The following is a 9,426-nucleotide window of genomic DNA, read 5'->3' as shown; positions in this document are numbered from 1 at the left end:
GCTTACAAAGGCCAAGGCCGCCAATAAAACAACAACATAACAATACAATAAAACTCCTAAAGCAAACAATAAACATCAAGCAAAAAAATAAAACACTAAAAACAATGACACCATGACACATTTAAAACCTAAGGCCAGGCCAATGTAATGAACAAGTGCTGGGCATGACAGGTGAAATGTAGAGGTTTGGAGGTAGGTGCAATGTGCAGAAAATCCTAAATCTCTAACAAAGTGCATTTGGGACATGGTGCTAGGAGTTTCCTATTCTGGAAAGGCACACTGGAACAGCCAAGTTTTCAGGCTCTTCCTAAAGACTGCCAAGGTTGAGGCTTGTCTAATGTCCTTGGGGAGGGAGTTCCAGAGTTGGGGGGCCACCACAGAGAAGGCCCTGTCCCTCGTTCCTACCAAACGCGCTTGCGACGCAGGTGGGATTGTGAGCAGGGCCTCTTCAGATGATGGAATGGATCGTGTGGGTTCATATGTGGAGATGCGGTCACGCAGGTAGGCGGGTCCCAAACCGTTTAGGGTTTTGTAGGTGAGCACCTGCACCTTGAATTGGGACCGGAAGATGAACGGCAGCCAATGGAGCTCCTTAAACAGGAGGGTTGACCTCTCTCTGTAAGGAGCACCAGTTAACAACCTGGCTGCTGACTATTGGACAAGTTGGAATTTCCGAGCCATTTTCAAGGGCAGCCCCACGTAGAGCGCATTACAGTAGTCCAATCTGGAGGTGACCAAGGCATGGACCACCGCGGCCAGATCAGCCTTCACGAGGTACGGTCGCAGTTGGCGCACGAGTTTCAATTGTGCAAAAGCCCTCCCGGCCGACGCCTGAGCCTCAAGCGTAAGTGATGAGTCCAAGAGGACACCCAAACGGCGGACCTGTGACTTCAGGGGGAGTGTAGCCCTGTCCAACACAGGTTGCCACCCTATACCCCGATCCAGTTTACGATCGACCAAAAGGACCTCTATCTACAGACAGCACCAGCTCTTCAGCTTAGAAATGGAGATGAGAACCAACCCCAGTATCGGACACAGCTGGCCTTAATGTTAGGGGAAACCTTTATATTTACTTAGATTAGCAGGATCTGGGCTAATAGTGGGAGCTGGGTAGCTTCCCATATTTGAACTACCGACCTTTCGGTCAGCAAGTTCAGTGGTTTAGCCTGTTGCAGCACCAGCGGACCCTTCTTGGTATTAATCTGCTTTTTCTATTAAGAGAGACCCAAATAGTAAACAATTCTAAAACTACAATTTACAATGTAAAACCCCAAGCATCTAAACAACAAACTATAATTAAACACAGGAATGTTAAAAATAAACAGTAAAACCCATTAAAATAATTAAAAACTTATTAAAATACATAAAAACTACTACTGGATGTGCTGCCCTACAAAGGAGATGCCCTGGTAGGGTTGCCAGACTACACACTGGAGACAACTATACTTTTAATGGCTTTGTATACAGCAAGAAATTTCAACAGGTGCTGCTTTTCATGCAGTCAAGTCACAAGTAACCCCTGCAGAAATTCCCTCTTCTGCACAACCATTAAATATAACAGAATATATTTTTTTCTTCTGGCAACCCCATGGTTGTACATTTTCCTTAGTGTGTGTGAAAACCATCTCCAGAGGACCGTAGCATGTCAGCCTTTGGAAGAATCAGCAGGTGTTGAATTAACTCCTGCAGCCCTTGCAAAGATGCTTGAACAAAAGCTCTCTGCTAGTGGAAACCGGACACCAGAAAGTGGCATTGTGCAGTTCCCAGGCTTTTTGCTCAAAGCTACTATCTGAGGTGGAGTTGTTGTTGCCTGGGTTACGCCGGCTTGTGAAGTGAACTTGCCATGTAGGCAGCCCAAAGGAAGATTATTGGAGCTGCTGACTCTTTCAACGGTTAATCTGCGCCTCTTTGGCCTCCAACGGTTGCCAGAGCCGCGTGCAAAGGGCAAATCGAAGCATGACCCAAGGGGCAGGCTTCAGAAAGAAGCAAGACCTCTCTTCTCCCTTTGTGCATATTATGGCAAGGTCATTTTCATACTTTGCCAAGAACTGGAAGGGAGAAATCCTTCAGGTATCCAGTTGGAGGTAGGTGCATGTAGCATGTCCCAGGGTGGAGCTTCGTATTATTAGTGACTGATTTCTTTCTTTGTCTGAACTTTTAACTTTTGTCCGACGTAATGTAGCAGGTTGCAGACTGGAGGAAATTCCTGATTTCCCCTCTCTAGATTAGCACAGACTGACTTTCCAGGCCTTTGTGCTTAAAAGGTATTTCTGATTAACAGTTTTTCTAAAACCTGCTCTCTTGTGTTATCAGAATTTTACACCTGAAAATGTCCTATCCAATTTAAAGTCTAGGTTAGTTTTTTGAATTAGTTTGAGAACCATGTGTTTGGGTTCATGTTTATAGTTAATGTACTGTTGCAAACATTATATAAACAGATACACAAATGCAAATGGTTGTGATTGTCATGACACTAGATTGAAAAACTACATTTTGAAATAAGATCTGTCAGGATTGATTAGTTTTCAGTTTTCCCAAACCATTTTTCTCCTTGGGTTGTTGTAGGTTTTTTGGGCTGTATGGCCATGTTTTAGAAGCATTCTCTACTGACGTTTCACCTGCATCTGTGGCAAGCATCCTTAGAGGGTTTGTTTGTTTTTTGTTTTGTTTTTTTGTCATGTCAGGAGCGACTTGAGAAACTGCAAGTCGCTTCTGGTGTGAGAGAATTGGCCGTCTGCAAGGACGTTGCCCAGGGGACACCCGGATGATTTGATGTTTTTAGTAGGGCTGGGCGGTTTCGTTTCATTAATTCGTAATTCATTAAAAATTCGTTATTTTTTTTTTTTTGGTTAACGAAGCGATAACGAACCATTCTGGAGCAACTTAAAAACGAAACGAATTTTTCAATTCGTTTCGTAAATGCTTCGTATTTCGTTATGTATTCGTTTTGTTATTGGTTTGAGGTCGTTTTGTTATTATTTCCGCATGTGTGGGGCAAGTTTTATAGTTGTTTTTTGTTTAATTAGTGAAAAAAAATTATAATATCACACCAACACTCAACAACAGAGGGAGAGGGAAGCTTCAGAAGTTTTTTTAGCGTATTGCGCGATTGCGGCCGCCATTAACGAATCGATTCGTTATTGTTTTGTTATTGTTTTGTAATTTTTTTACCATTTACGAAATTTTGTAAATATCAAACTTTTTTTAAAAAAATCGGAATTCTTTTAAATATCGAAACGCAAAAAAACCCAAAAAACGAATCGATTTTAGAAACAAATTTTTCCGTTGTTACCCAGGCCTAGTTTTTAGCATCCTTGTGGGAGGCTTTTCTCATGTCCCCGCATAATAATAGTAATAATAATAACAACAACAACAACACTTTATTTGTACCCCGCTACCATCTCCCCAAGGGACTCAGTGCAGCTTACATGAGGCCGATCCCAAACACAACAATACAAGCAATAATCACAACAATACAAGCAATTAAAGTAAAAACATAGACAATAAACATATAATAAACATAACATCAATGAGGAGCTGGAGCTGATAGAGGGAGCTCATCCGCTCTCCCCGGATTTGAACCTGCGACCTGTCGGTCTTCAGTCCTGCCGGCACAGGGGTTTAACCCACTGCGCAATCGGGGGTTCAATCCTCAGAGGTTGTGAGGTTGTGAAACTCACAATCATACACATGGCCATACAACCCAAAAACCTACAAAAGCCCAGTAATTCCAGCCATGAAAGCCTTCTACAATACATTTTTCTCCTTCCTTTTAAAAGTCAAACTAAAGTTGTTGTTTTTCTTCCTGCCATGACATTCATAACATGCCATATACAGATATACCTCACTTAACAAAGTACATGTGTTCCTGAGAATTGTTTATTTAACAGAATCAATGGCTGCCTTGGGAGGCCGCTTTTGAGTCCCATTCAGGGTTGAGAAGAGCGGGATACAAATACTGTAGATAAATAATTAATAGGAACAGATGCAGAAAGAACGTGGGAAGGTTTTGCATATACACACAAAGAAGTAGAGTTCAACATGTTTCAAATAACATTTTATCTCAGACCAGGGATGCTCAAGGATTGCTCAAGTTGTTGTTGTTTATTAGTTCAGTCATTTCCGACTCTTCATGACCTCATGGATCAGGCCATGGCAGAGCTTTCTGTTGGCCGTCATCACCCCCAGCTCCTTCAAAGTCAAGCAAGTCGCTTTGAGCATACCACCCATCCACGTTGCCCTTGGTCGGCGCCTCTTCCTTTTTCCTTCCATTTTCCCCACCATCATTGTCTTCTCCAAGCTTTCCTTTCTTCTCATGATGTGGCCAAAGTACTTCATCTTTGTCTCTAGTATCCTTCCCTCCAGTGAGCAGTTGGGATTTATTTACTGGAATATGGACTGGTTGGATCTTCTCGAGGTCCAAGCCACTCTCAGAATTTTCCTCCAACACCACAGTTCAAAGGCATCTCTCTTCCTTCATTCAGCCTTCCTTATGTTCCAGCTCTCACATCCGTATGTTATTAAGGGGAATACCATTACTTTAACTATGCGGATCTTTATTGTCAGTGTGATGTCTCTACTCTTCACTATTTTATCGAGATTGGTCATTGCTCTCCTCCCAAGAAGGAAGTGTCTTCTGATTTCCTGGCTGCAGTCTGTGTCTGCAGTAATCATCGTGCCTAGAAATACAAAGTCTTTGCTCAAGTTATGTTAGTAACAACAACAGTGGTTCAAGATTGGGAAAGGCGTACGGCAGGGTTGTATACTCTCACCGAACCTATTCAACTTGTATGCAGAAAACATCATGCGATGTGTAGGGCTTGAGTAATGCAAGGCTGGGGTGAAAATTGCTGGAAGAAATATTAACAACCTTAGATATGCAGATGACACCACTTTGATGGCGGAAAGCGAAGAGGAGCCGAGGGGCCTTCTAATCAAGGTGAAAGACGAAAGCGCAAAAGCTGGGTTACAGCTAAACATCAAAAACCCCAAGATTATGGCAACAAGAATGATTGACAACTGGGAGATAGAGGGAGAAAATGTGGAGGCAATGACAGACTTTGTATTTCCAGGTGCAAAGATGACTGCAGATGCAGACTGAAGCCAAGAAATCAGGAGACGTGGGATCAAGAGCAGGGCCTCCCCAGGCGATCTTAGGTTCCTGGGGGGTTCGTAGGGAGAGATGCGTTCAGATAGACTGGGCCAGAACCGTTTAGGGCTTTATAGGCTAAAGCCAGCACTTTGAATTGAGCCCGGTAGCAGACTGGCAGCCAGTGGAGCTGATTCAACAGGGGAGTTGTATGCTCCCTGAGCCCAGCTCCTGTTAGCAGCCTGGCTGCCGCATGCTGGACCATTTGAAGCTTCCGGGCCGTCTTCAAAGGCAACCCCACGTAGAGTGCATTGCAGTAATCTATACGGGATGCAACCAGAGCATGGACCACTGTAGCCAAGTCAGACCGACATTTTGTTATTCATTTGGCGGGGACGAGAGATAGCGCCTTCTCTGTGGTGGCCCCCCAGCTATGGAACTCCCTCCCCAGGGATATTAGATCAGCCCCCCTCCCTCCTGATTTTTCGAAAAAGAGTAAAAACTTGGCTCTTCGAGCAAGCATTCAGAACCCCGGAGTAAACAGACAAACTAGAGTTGGAAATTGACCCAGGAACGGCCAAGACAATGTAATGGATGAACAGAGGACATAGTTTCTTTTTAAATTGTTAATTGCACTTAATGTTTTTGCTTTATCAATGAATTTTGTTTCGGCATCGAATTGTGCCCACTGTGTATACCGCCCTGAGTTGCCTTCGGGCTGAAATGGGTGGGATAGAAATAATGTAAATAAATAAATAAATATATAAAGACAAGTTGAGTCTTCACAAATTCAGATGTTTGATGCATATAAAAGGCTAGAGAACAGTTCACAACTCCCAAATGACAACATCAACTCCCCTCTCAACCCCACCAGTATTCAAATTTGGGCGTATCGGATATATTTCTGCCAAATTTGAGCCAGTGAATGAAAATACATCCTGCACGTCAGATTTTTACATGATGATTCATAACAGTAGCAAAATTACAGTTATGAAGTAGCATCGAAAATAATGTTATGGTTGGGGGTCACCACAACATGAGGAACTTGTATTAAGGGGTCGTGGCATTAGGAAGGTTGAGAAACACTGTTGTACAGGATTGACCCAAGTTGGAGATAATCAATTGCAGTACCACCTCCTGCCTGCAGAGGGTGCTGTGTTTCCCTAGGCCATGTGCTCAGGTGTCAGTTCTACTTCCTCTTTCTGCCACTTCCTGTCCAGGTGAGTCACAGCTAGGACAGGCTTACAGCAGGTTGGACATGGCTGAGGCCTAGAAGACCAGGTGTTGTTGTCCAGGCCCATTGAGGAGGCCTCCTGCCCTCTTCCTTGGCCTGACTGCTCTGTGCTTCTGAGGCTTCTCTCCCCCACTGACATTATCCCAGTATTGTTACTCTGCAGCCTTGCTGGCCTCCCAGGGGATCATGGGGTGCCAAATCACCACCGCAGCACCAAAGCCAGGCTTATATTTAAAGGTTGATGACCAGCTTGACCTTTCTCTCATCTGGGTCTTAAGATAGGTGAGGTTTTCTCAAGCACCAGGCCGCAGGCCTTCATATGAGCAGGAGAAATAGGAAGGGAAGGTTGTTGAAGGACCCAAAAGAGCTGCCCAGATGCAGCTGTACCTCACATGGGCAAACTTTGGCCCTCCGGGTGTTTTGGACTTCAACTCCCACAATTGTGGGAGTTGAAGTCCAAAACACCCAGAGGGTCGACGATTGCCCGCGCCTGATCTATACTGTCAAATTAATGCAGTTTGACACCACTTTAACCATCTTGGTTCAATGCTACTAATCCTGGGGTTTGTAATTTGATGAGGCACCAGCACTCTTTGCCAGAGAAAGCCAAAGACTGGATGAAATTACAGTTCCCATTATTCCGTAGCATTGAAACATAGCAATTCAAGTTTTTTTTGGTCGTGTCAGGAGTGACTCCTGGTGTGAGAGAATTGGCCGTCTGCAAGGACATTGCCCAGGGGACGCATGGATGATTTGATGGTTTTATCATCCTTGTGGGAGGATGACAACTCGAAGCAGGCCTGGTGCCTGCTGGGTCCACCGCAGCCCATTTAAGGCTGCTGGGCCCAGGGTGCAACCAGCCCCTGGCCAATGCCAGGAGCTGGGTGGAGCTGGCCTCTGGTTGGCCAGCTGATCCAGTGGCAGGAAACTTCCTGCCACACAGGGGCTTTTGGGAAGAGAAGCCCCTGGTAACCACATGGCCAGAAGGGAGGGCACCCCCCCCCCCACCGCAACAGCCTTGCCCAGTAAGTTGGGCAATGAATTTGCGTGTGGATGGGCGACACTCCTCCCTCCTACAGAACCAGAGATGACACAGACACATAGATTGGGCCCACATCCGCATGAGGAGCTGGAGCTGATAGAGGGAGCTCATCCGCCTCTCCCCGGATTCGAACCTGCGACCTGTCGGTCTTCAGTCCTGCCGGCACAGGGGTTTAACCCACTGCGCCACCGGGGGCTCCAAGTGATGTCAAACTGTATTAATTGGACTGTTGTAAATGTACCCCAGTTTATTTTTTATTTATTTATTTACTATATTTATATACCATTCCTCTCAGCCTGCAGACGACTCGGGGCGGCTTACAGTTGGTGTCAAGACCATAAAATACAATTTCAATACAAAAAAAAAACATAACAAAATCAATAAAAACACAAACATTGGGGTCTCCTATTAAAAACATTGTCCAATCATATCGTCGAACCATTCCATTTTCCTATGTCTATTACACTGTATTTGGAAATGCCTGCTCAAAGAGCCAAGTCTTAACACTCTTTCGAAATGTTAAAAGGGCGAGGGCCAATCCGATATTCTTAGTTTAAATATTGCCTCTGGAACACCCCAGCCCAAGGAGATAAGAACAGCCCCTTCCCCCCTCCCTTTTAAGAAAGAGCTGAAAACTTTTTTGTGTTCTCAAACATATAGAGAGGACATAAAATATATAAACATCTGGCACAATAAAAATGGAACAGAATATGGAAATGTTTTTTGGCAATAATAATAACAATAATAATATATGTTAATATTATTAATTACTATTATTTTTAATAATAATAATAATAATATGAACTGGAAAGACTGGCACAAGCCAGTAAAGGTGGTCCCAGTGCTGATCGGTACACTGGGTGCAGTGCACTTAAACACAATCGGCACTGACAAAATTACCAGCTGCAAAAGGCCACCTTACTGGGAGCTGCAGGCATTATTCGCCGATATATCATACAGTCCGATGTGTGATCCAATACAACAGCCAGCAGAGTGATCTTGTCTGCTGTGAACTCACCTTGTTGTTTCAAATAATAATATGTTTAAAAGAATTGCTTTTGGGTGTGGAAAAATTAGCCGTTGCCCAGGGGACGCCCAACTGTATTTACTCAGTCTTTGAGGAGGCTCTTTCTGTTTCCCCCAGAACTACCTAAAAGAGTCATCTACCTTGTGCGACTGTGGAGCAGAATAAACAACTCTGCACCTGTATGCTTGTCCACAATGCCCTGCCTCATGTACAGAGGAAGAATTGTTTAAAGCTACAGACAATGAGACCACTGTGGCCCAGTTTTGGTCAAAACATTATTTACCCACTTGTTCTCTTTCTGTTTTTGTCAGTTTTATACTTATGTATGCAGTGCTTTTGATATGAAATAAATAATACTTTATTTGTAACCCACCTTATCTCCCTGAGGGGAGTCAGGGCGACGGTTTCCAATGAATAACAAAAATGGCAAAAATTCAGTGCCAAAAACAAAAACGACAAATCAAATCAAATGCAATGGATAAACAATCTCAATATAAACTTATAAAACTATCCAAAAAGTAACTGAAAATTAAATTTAAATAAATATAATATAACACAACACATACATTTACCATGTAATAAACTCATACAGATTAAACTAAAAGCATAAATTGTTTACAGCATCCAACGGGCTGGGGTAGGTGTCCAATATCTAGGCAAGGATATATATAGGGATGTACTAAAGCAGCAATAGGAAAGATTACCAGGCCAATTAGATTTGACGCTGATGACTAGGATGGTTTTATATTGTGTGTTTTAATACTGAGATAAACGTTTTAAATGTTTATGCATGTGTATATTAATTTGTATCCCAGCATTGAATGTTTGCCGTATATATGATGTGCTCGGCCCTGAGTCCCCTTGGAGGTGAGAAGGGCGGAATATAAATGTTTTAAACAAACAAACAAACAAACAAATAAATGTTATGTTTTAATTCCTATTAGCCCTAATTTTTAAGTGTTGTCCTTTCTCCAGTACTGGGACTCAAGGCAGTTTAGAACTTATTCTAATTTTCTAGGAGGGTTTGATCAAAA

The sequence above is a fragment of the Anolis sagrei genome, chromosome 5, assembly GCF_037176765.1.
Source record: "Anolis sagrei isolate rAnoSag1 chromosome 5, rAnoSag1.mat, whole genome shotgun sequence".
NCBI lineage: Eukaryota > Metazoa > Chordata > Lepidosauria > Squamata > Dactyloidae > Anolis > Anolis sagrei.
Note: the sequence above shows the minus strand (reverse complement) of the source record.